Raw genomic sequence first — 8,161 nt, forward strand, 5'->3', positions numbered from 1 at the left:
ACTGTTTCAGTATTAAATACGTGATTTTTGGTGTTGGATTTTACTTAGCATAGTGTTTTTGTGGTTCATGTAAATTTTGATATTTATAAGTATCTCATTCCTTTTTATAGTTGGATGGCATCACCAACTCTGTGGACATGAGTTTGAGTAAGTTCCAGGAGTTGGTGATGGACAAGGAAGCCATGGGGTCACAAAGAGTTGGACATGAGTGAGTGACTGAACTGAACTGATTATTCCCTTGTATGGATATACTGCATTCAGTTTTTCCATTCATCTGTTACCAACTTTTGGCTATTAAAAATAGTGCTACTGTGAACTATGCCCAAGTATATATTTGAATACTTATTTTCAGTTCTTTTTGGTATATACAAATCTTCCTTCATTTATGACATGCTATGTCCTGATGTACCCACTTAAAATGAATATGTAAAAAGTAAAAAATGTTTAGTACACCTAGCCTATGGAATACCACAGCTTAGCCTAGCCTAGCTTAAATGTGCTCAGAACACTCATATTAGCTTACAATAGGGCAAACTCATCTAACACAAAGCCTATTTTAAAATATTGTGTTGAATATCTTATGTAATTTATTGAATACTCTACTGAAAGCGTAAAACAGAACGATTATATTGGTACAAGATGGTTTTATGTGTATCCAAAATGGTTATAAGTGTATCAGTTGTTTACCTTTGTGATCATGCAGCTGATGGGAAGCTGTGACCAGCTTCCATTTTCTAGCATCATGACAGAATATCATACCATATATTGCTAACCCAGGAAAAGATTTTAAAAAATCATAATTTGAAGTACATTTTCTACTGAATGCATATCACTTTCATACCAGTAACAAGCCAAAAAATTGTAAGCTGAACCACCTTTAAGTAGGAGATAATGTCTGTATACCTACTAATGAAATTGCTAGATTGTATGAAAAATTTGTTTTATTTTTTAGAAAACTGCCAAAACATTTTCTAAAGTGGTTCATGTTTCTCCTAGCAAAGAATGATGTTTCCAATTTCTCCAGAAATTTTTGTTTTCTACCTTTTATTTATTATAGACACTGTAGTACTATAAAGTATTATCTTACTGTGATTTTAATTTGCATTTCCCTATTAGTTAATTATGTTCAGCATATATTCTTTGAGGAAATATCTGTTTAAGTACTTTGGCCATTTAAAAAATGGTTTGTTTGTCCTTTCAGCATTGAATTGGTTTCACAAAGTTAGGAAGTGTTTCATCATTTCGTATTTTTTGGAAGAGTTTGGGGATATTTGATGTTAATTCTTTACTAAGTGTTTGATAGAATTAACCAGAGAATACATCTAGTCCTAGATTTTCTTGGGACAGATTTATTCAATGAAATATTACTCAGTTACTAAAATGAATGAAATAATGCCATTTGCAGCAATATGGATGGACCTAGAGATTGTCTTACTGGTGAAGTAAGTCAGACAGAAAAGGAGAAGTATTGTATGATATTTCTGATATGTGGAGTCAGAAAAGAAATGATACAAATGAACTTATAAAGCAGAAAGATACTCACACTTAGAGAATGAACTTATGGTTGTCAAGGAGGGGGAAAGCAATAGTTAGGGAGTTGGGATGAAAATGTACAAACTGGTATATTTAAATGTTTAACCAACAAGGACCTACTGTACAGCAAATGGAACTCTACTCAATGTTTTATGGCAGCCTGGATGGGAGGGGAGTTTGGGGGAGAATGGTTACATGTATTTGTATGGCTGAGTCTCTTCGCTGTTTACCTGAAACTATCACAACATTGTTAATCAGCTATACCTCAATACAAAATGCAGTTTTAAAAAAAGAAATTTAATTCATTCTTTTTACACACAAATTACTGTGTTTGACACTATAATAGTAGATGTATCATTGCACAATTGTCAAACCCATAGAATTTATAACACCAAGAGTGAACTCTAACGTAACTATGGGCTTTGTTTGATAAACATAATTAATATATCAATCTTTGCAGAAATTTTATAGTGAAGGAGGCTGTGTGTGAGGCAGCTTAGGGGTTATATAGGACCTCTAATACTTCCTTTGGTAATATTTTTTCTTTATGCTATGAACTTTAAACTGCTTTAAAAAATAAAGCCTTTTTAAAAGCAACAAGGTAACAAAAAAAGCTATTCAATCTTCTTTGTTATTTTGTTTATTCTTTTGCTAATTGTAATCAAATGATATTGACTTGACCTCTGTCTTAACAGATTTTATGTGAAAATTATATAAAATGTAATGCACTTTAAAATTTATAAATATGAAAAACATGTAGTTTTATTATATTAATATTTATTTACTGTTCATTAATATAGTTTTTCTTGCATTTGTATGCAAAAATATTTTCATGTTTCTAAAATGTTATATACTAAAAATTTCAAAACATATATTTATGCATATTGTCTAATATACTGTCTTCCCTGAGCCACCAGGGAAGTCCAATATACTGTCTTAATAGAAACTAAATATAAACACACATTGTTTTCATTGTCATTGTTGTTGTTCAGTCAGTAAGCTGTGTCTGACTCTGTGACTCCATGAAGTGCAGCATGCCAGGCTTCCCTGCCCTTCAGTATCTCCTAGAGCTTATTCAAATTCATGTTCACTGAGTTGGTAATGCCATCCAACCATCTTATCCTCTGTCATGCCCTTCTCCTCCTGCCTTCAATCTTTCCCAGCATCAGCATCTTTTCAAATGAGTTGACTCTACATCAGGTGGCCAAAGTATTGGAGCTTCAGCTCCAGCATCAGTCCTTCTAGTGAATATTCAGGCTTGATTTCCTTTAGAATTGACTGGTTTGATCTCTTTGGCATTCAAGAGACTCTCAAGAGTTTTCTCCAGTACCATTATTCAAAAGCATCAATTCTTTGGAGTTCAGACTTTATGGTCCAACTCTCACATCTACACATGACTACTAGAAAAACCATAGCTTTCGTCATATGGACTTTTGTTGGCAAAGCGATGTCTCTGCTGTCTAGGTTTGTCATAGCTTTTCTTCCAAGGAGCAAGTGTCTTTTAAATTCATGGATATAGTCACCATCCTCAGAGATTTTGGAGCCCAAGAAAAGAAAATCTGCCACTGTTTCCACTTTTTCCCTGTATATTTGCCATGAATTGATGGGACTGGATGCCATGATCTTAGTTTTTTAAATGCTGGGTTTTAAGCCAACTTTTCCACTCTCCTCTTTCACCTTCATCAAGAGGCTTTTTAGTTCCTCTCTCTCTCTCTCTCTCTCTTTTTTTTTTTTTTTGCCACTAGAGTGATATTATCTGCATATTTGAGGTTGTTGATATTTCTTCTGGCAATATTGATTCCAACTTGTGAGCTAACTAGCCTGGAATTTTACATGATGTACTCTGCATAGAAGTTAAATAAGTAGGATGAAAATGCACATCCTTGATGTACTCCTTGCCCAGTTTTGAACCAGTCTGTTGTTCCATATTTGATTCTAACTGTTGCTTCTTGTCCTGTGTACAGGTGTCTCAGGAGACAGGTAAGGTGGATGTTAGGTTCATGAATCAAGGAAAATTGTACATGGTTAAGCAGGAGATGGCAAGAGTGAACATCAACATTTTAAGAATAGGTGAACTAAAATGAACTGGAGTGGACAAATTTAATTCAGATGACCATTATATCTACTACTGTGGGCAAGAATCCCTTAGAAGAAATGGAGTATCCCTTAGAGTCAACAAAAGAGTCTGAAATGCAGTACTTGAGTGTAATCTCAAAAATGACAGAGTGATCTCGGTTCGTTTTCAAGTCAAATCATTCAACATCACAAATTTAGGCCCCAACCACTAATGCTGAAAAAGCTGAAATTGAATGGTTCTAAGAAGACCTACACAACCTTCTAGAACAAACATCAAAAAAGATGTCCTTTACATCATTGGGGGCTGGAATGCAAAAGTAGCTTTTATTGAATTATAATTAACACAAAGTTTTTTCTTTAGAATAAAATCTATGTAAACTTTCTAATTATACATTTAGTATAGACAATACATTTGTATTAGTTTATAATATAAAGTAAGCCAGAGTGAAAGTGTTAGTTACTCAGTCACATTGGACTCTTTTCAACCCCATGGTATGTAGCCCACCAGGCTTCTCTGTCCAAGGAATTCTTCAGGCAAGAATATTGAAGTGGATATCCAAAAAAAATGTTTCAAGCAGAGATGGCATTTAAACTGACTCTTGAATTCATAGGAATCTCACTGAGGAAGAAGTTTACTAAAGACTTTTCAGGCAGACCAATTATTATTGCAAAATATAGGGGCTGGCCAAAGGGTTGTTTGTGTTTTTCCATAATATTTACAGAAAAACCTGAACAAACATTTGGCCAACCCAATAACACATGGATATACAGGAGCATGCTTTGGGGAAAGTGAATAATTAAGTGTACCTGGAATTCTGCACTGCTAAGAGCAGCGTAAACTGAATGAGGAAAGACATGCAGAGAAACAACCATCATGTTTGTGGATGACTCATATTAATGTTTGTGGACAATGTCAATATGGAATCAATGTTTTCACTTTTAAGATTACCATGACATGATTCTATATGACTTTTAGGTTCAGCACTTTGGTAATAATAATGACGTCATAGTCTTTTAGGAAGTAGAAGACAAGGGACTGAATTAAGGCATTTGACATGAAAACAGATCGAAGACATTGGATTTAGAAATTTCTAAGGCAATAAATTTGTTCAAAATTTTGGCCAACTCTTGTTTGGTAAGGGAAGAAGTCAAAACTGATTTCTAGATCTTAGCTGGGTAGATGTTGATGATATCACTTGAATAATGAAAATTAGAAGGGACAATTTAATCATAAGAATTTATGATTACATAGATGTGTCTGTGAAACACATCTCAGGAATCACCAGTAGATAGGACTGGCTATATTACTGATGAAGGCCAGGAGAAAACAAAAACCTGGGGCCCTTATTTAAAAATCACCAAAATTTCCCAGACAGTGACAACAGAGAATTAAACAAACATAGGGCCCTTCTGTACAACAGCAGCAGCAATACATGGGGATCCTGTGTGACTACACAGATTACATTCCCATGAGCTGGTTTTCTCATCATGCAGTAGATAATATAGCTGTGAACCTTAAGAAAGGATACTGACTCGAAAGCTTGAAAGTAAAAGTGAAGTCGTTCAGTTGTGTCCAACTCTTTGTGACCCCATGAAGTGTAGCCTACCAGGATCCTCCCTCCATGGGATTTTCCAGGCAAGAGTACTGGAGTGGGTTGCCATTTCCTTCTCCAGGGGATCTTCCCGACCCAAGGATCAAACCTGGGTCTCCCGCATTGTAGGCAGATGCTTTACTGTCTGAGCCACCAGGGAAGTCTATATCTGACTTGAAGATATAGATTAAAAAATCAAAAGTGTCATATGTGATCACTGAAGTAATGAGAAAGCATGGAGCACATACAGGAGAGGAAACCTAGGATGGGTCCTAGAAAGTTTGCACATTCAGGAAAATTAAAAAGAGTAAAGGAGATTAAAAGCAATGGTCAGGACTTCTCTGGTGGTCCATTCAAGACAACGTTTTCAGTTCCCGCAGTGTGGATTCGATCCCTTGTCTGTGAAATAAGATCCACATGCCTAGTGATGGTCAGAACATGAAAGAGGAATTGGAAAACACATACACACAAGATTGGAATGTCAAAATCAGAAAAAAAGAAAGCAGCCTGCATTTTGAAATATGAGGGAAATGGACTAAAATGGAAATTCAGAAGTAAACTTAAGTAAATAGAAGCTATCAGTGGTCTTAGATCAAAATTAGCCAACAGTAGAAATACCACATGGGTCACAGAGCAATGTAATTTGAGAAAGATGAATAAAGTTTTCGTAATTATGATTCTGCAAAATCTCAATGTATTTTTTGTTGTTGTTAATGGAGAAACAAAGGTGGCTCAGTTTACTCGTTCTGAACTTTTCAAAACATCATTTTCTTTGATTCAGGAAATATACTTATTTGGAAATTTTCTAAATACCAAACTTTTGTTGGGAGTGACTACCAAGGCATAAAAAGTTTACCTTCCAGAGTGGAATCAAGTGCTGTCTAGTGGTAGGATGAGCAAGGCTCCTCTTTTCCCCAGTAAAATCCAGTTGCCAGAATAAGCCAAGAAGGAAAGCATTACTTCTCTGTGCTCCCCTGGACTGTGAAAGAAACACTTTTATGTAACCCAAAGCCAACTTCATTTCCATTGGGGTGGCTCAGGAAAAGGCCTTTTAATACCTCCAGGATTCCATTTGGCTTCATATTGCAATATTTTATTTTTCTTTTTGGTACATACATTATACATTTTTATTATTTTTTTCAATATTGAAAGGTTTATGAAAAGCATAAGACTTAAAATGAAATTATTGCTATTATTTATTTATTACTATACATTTGATATTGAGAGCAATACAAGGTTGCCACTAGCCATATCTTAAATGAAAATAAAAATATAAAATTCTGCATGCCAATAAGGTTGGCAAGCTTCTCTTTAAAACATAGCAGATATATTCATTTAGTTGGAAAGAGAATAGTTGCTTCATGAAAGAAGTAATGGTGGGATACTAAGTCATTGAAAATATTTTACCCACAATCTACTTTTCAGTGGGAGGAGAAAGTGTGAAGGACTAAATTACTGCATAGGATTGAAAAACTAAAGTTGAAACTTTATTTTTCGTGTTATTTGCAGTTGTATATTTTGCTTACAACAAACAAACAAACAAACAAAACACACATTGTCACATAAAATCTTAGAAGAGATTTAGTGTCTGTCACCAGGAAGACTGAGCATGTTTTATAACCCTAATTTTATATAAGAGGAGGTTAAAACACAGAGTCAGAATGCTAAAGGGCATATGTACAAAGGCCAAGCATCGAAGTCACCACCTCTTGGTTAAATGTTCCATCATCTATAAAATGTGCCCTTAGACATTCATTCTCTCTAACCGTCTTTTCTTTTTCAGAATAATCTTTGGTTTCCAGCCAATTTACAGCTTGGAGAAAATTACATAGTTGTAAGGCAAAAAATAAAGAGAAATGGGACTTGATAATACTCTAATTTAATAGCTGAAGTTCTAAATTTCAAGAAGTAAATAAATTAAGGATTATCATTCTTCATTTTAATTCTAATTCTTAATTCTAATAGTCACACACATTCTATTTTACTTTCATTACTGGGACTATGTGAAAGCAAAACATTAATGTAATTTTTGCCTCTTTATTTGATATATAACAGAAACAACATGTCTTTCCCAGCATCAGGGTCTTTTCCAGTGAGTCACTTCTTTGCATCAGGTGGCCAACATTGAATTTCAGCTTCAACATCAGTCCTTCCAATGAATATTCAGGACTGATCTCCTTTAGGATGGACTGGTTTGATCTCCTTGCAATCCAAGGGACTCTTAAGGGTCTTCTCCAGCATCACAGTTCAAAAGCATAAGTTCTTCAGTGCTCAGCTTTATTTATAGCCCAACTCTCACATCCATACATGACTACTGGAAAAACCTTAGCCTTGACTAGATGGACTTTGTTGGCAAAGTAATTTCTCTGCCTTTTAATATGCCGTCTAGGCTGGTCATAATTTTCCTCCCAAGGAGTAAGTGCCTTTTAATTTCATGGATACTTTCACCATCTGCAGTGATTTTGGAGCCGCCCAAAATAAAGTCTGTCACTGTTTCTACTCTTTCCTTATCTATTTGCCATGAGGTGATGGGACCAGATGCCATGACCTTAGTTTTTTGAATGTTGAGCTTTAAGCCAATTTTTTCATACTCCTTTTTCACTTTCATCAAGAGACTCTATAGTTCTTCTTCACTTTCTGCCATAAAGGTAGTGTCATCTGCATATCTAAGGTTATTGATATTTCTCCTGGCAATCTTGATTCTTGTGCTTGATGCTTGTGTTATTGATATTTCTTCCGGCAATCTTGATTCTTGTATTTGATGCTTGTGCTTCTTCCAGCCCAGCATTTCTCATGATGTACTCTGCATATAAGTTAAATAAGCAGGGTGACAATATACAGGCTTGACATACTCCTTTTCCTATTTGGAACCAGTCTGTTGTTCCATGTCCAGTTCTAACTGTTGCTTCCTGACCTGCATACAGGTTTCTCAAGAGTCAGTCAGGTGGTCAGGTATTCCC

The sequence above is a fragment of the Bos javanicus genome, chromosome 2 (assembly GCF_032452875.1).
Source record: "Bos javanicus breed banteng chromosome 2, ARS-OSU_banteng_1.0, whole genome shotgun sequence".
Classification (NCBI taxonomy): Eukaryota; Metazoa; Chordata; class Mammalia; order Artiodactyla; family Bovidae; genus Bos; species Bos javanicus.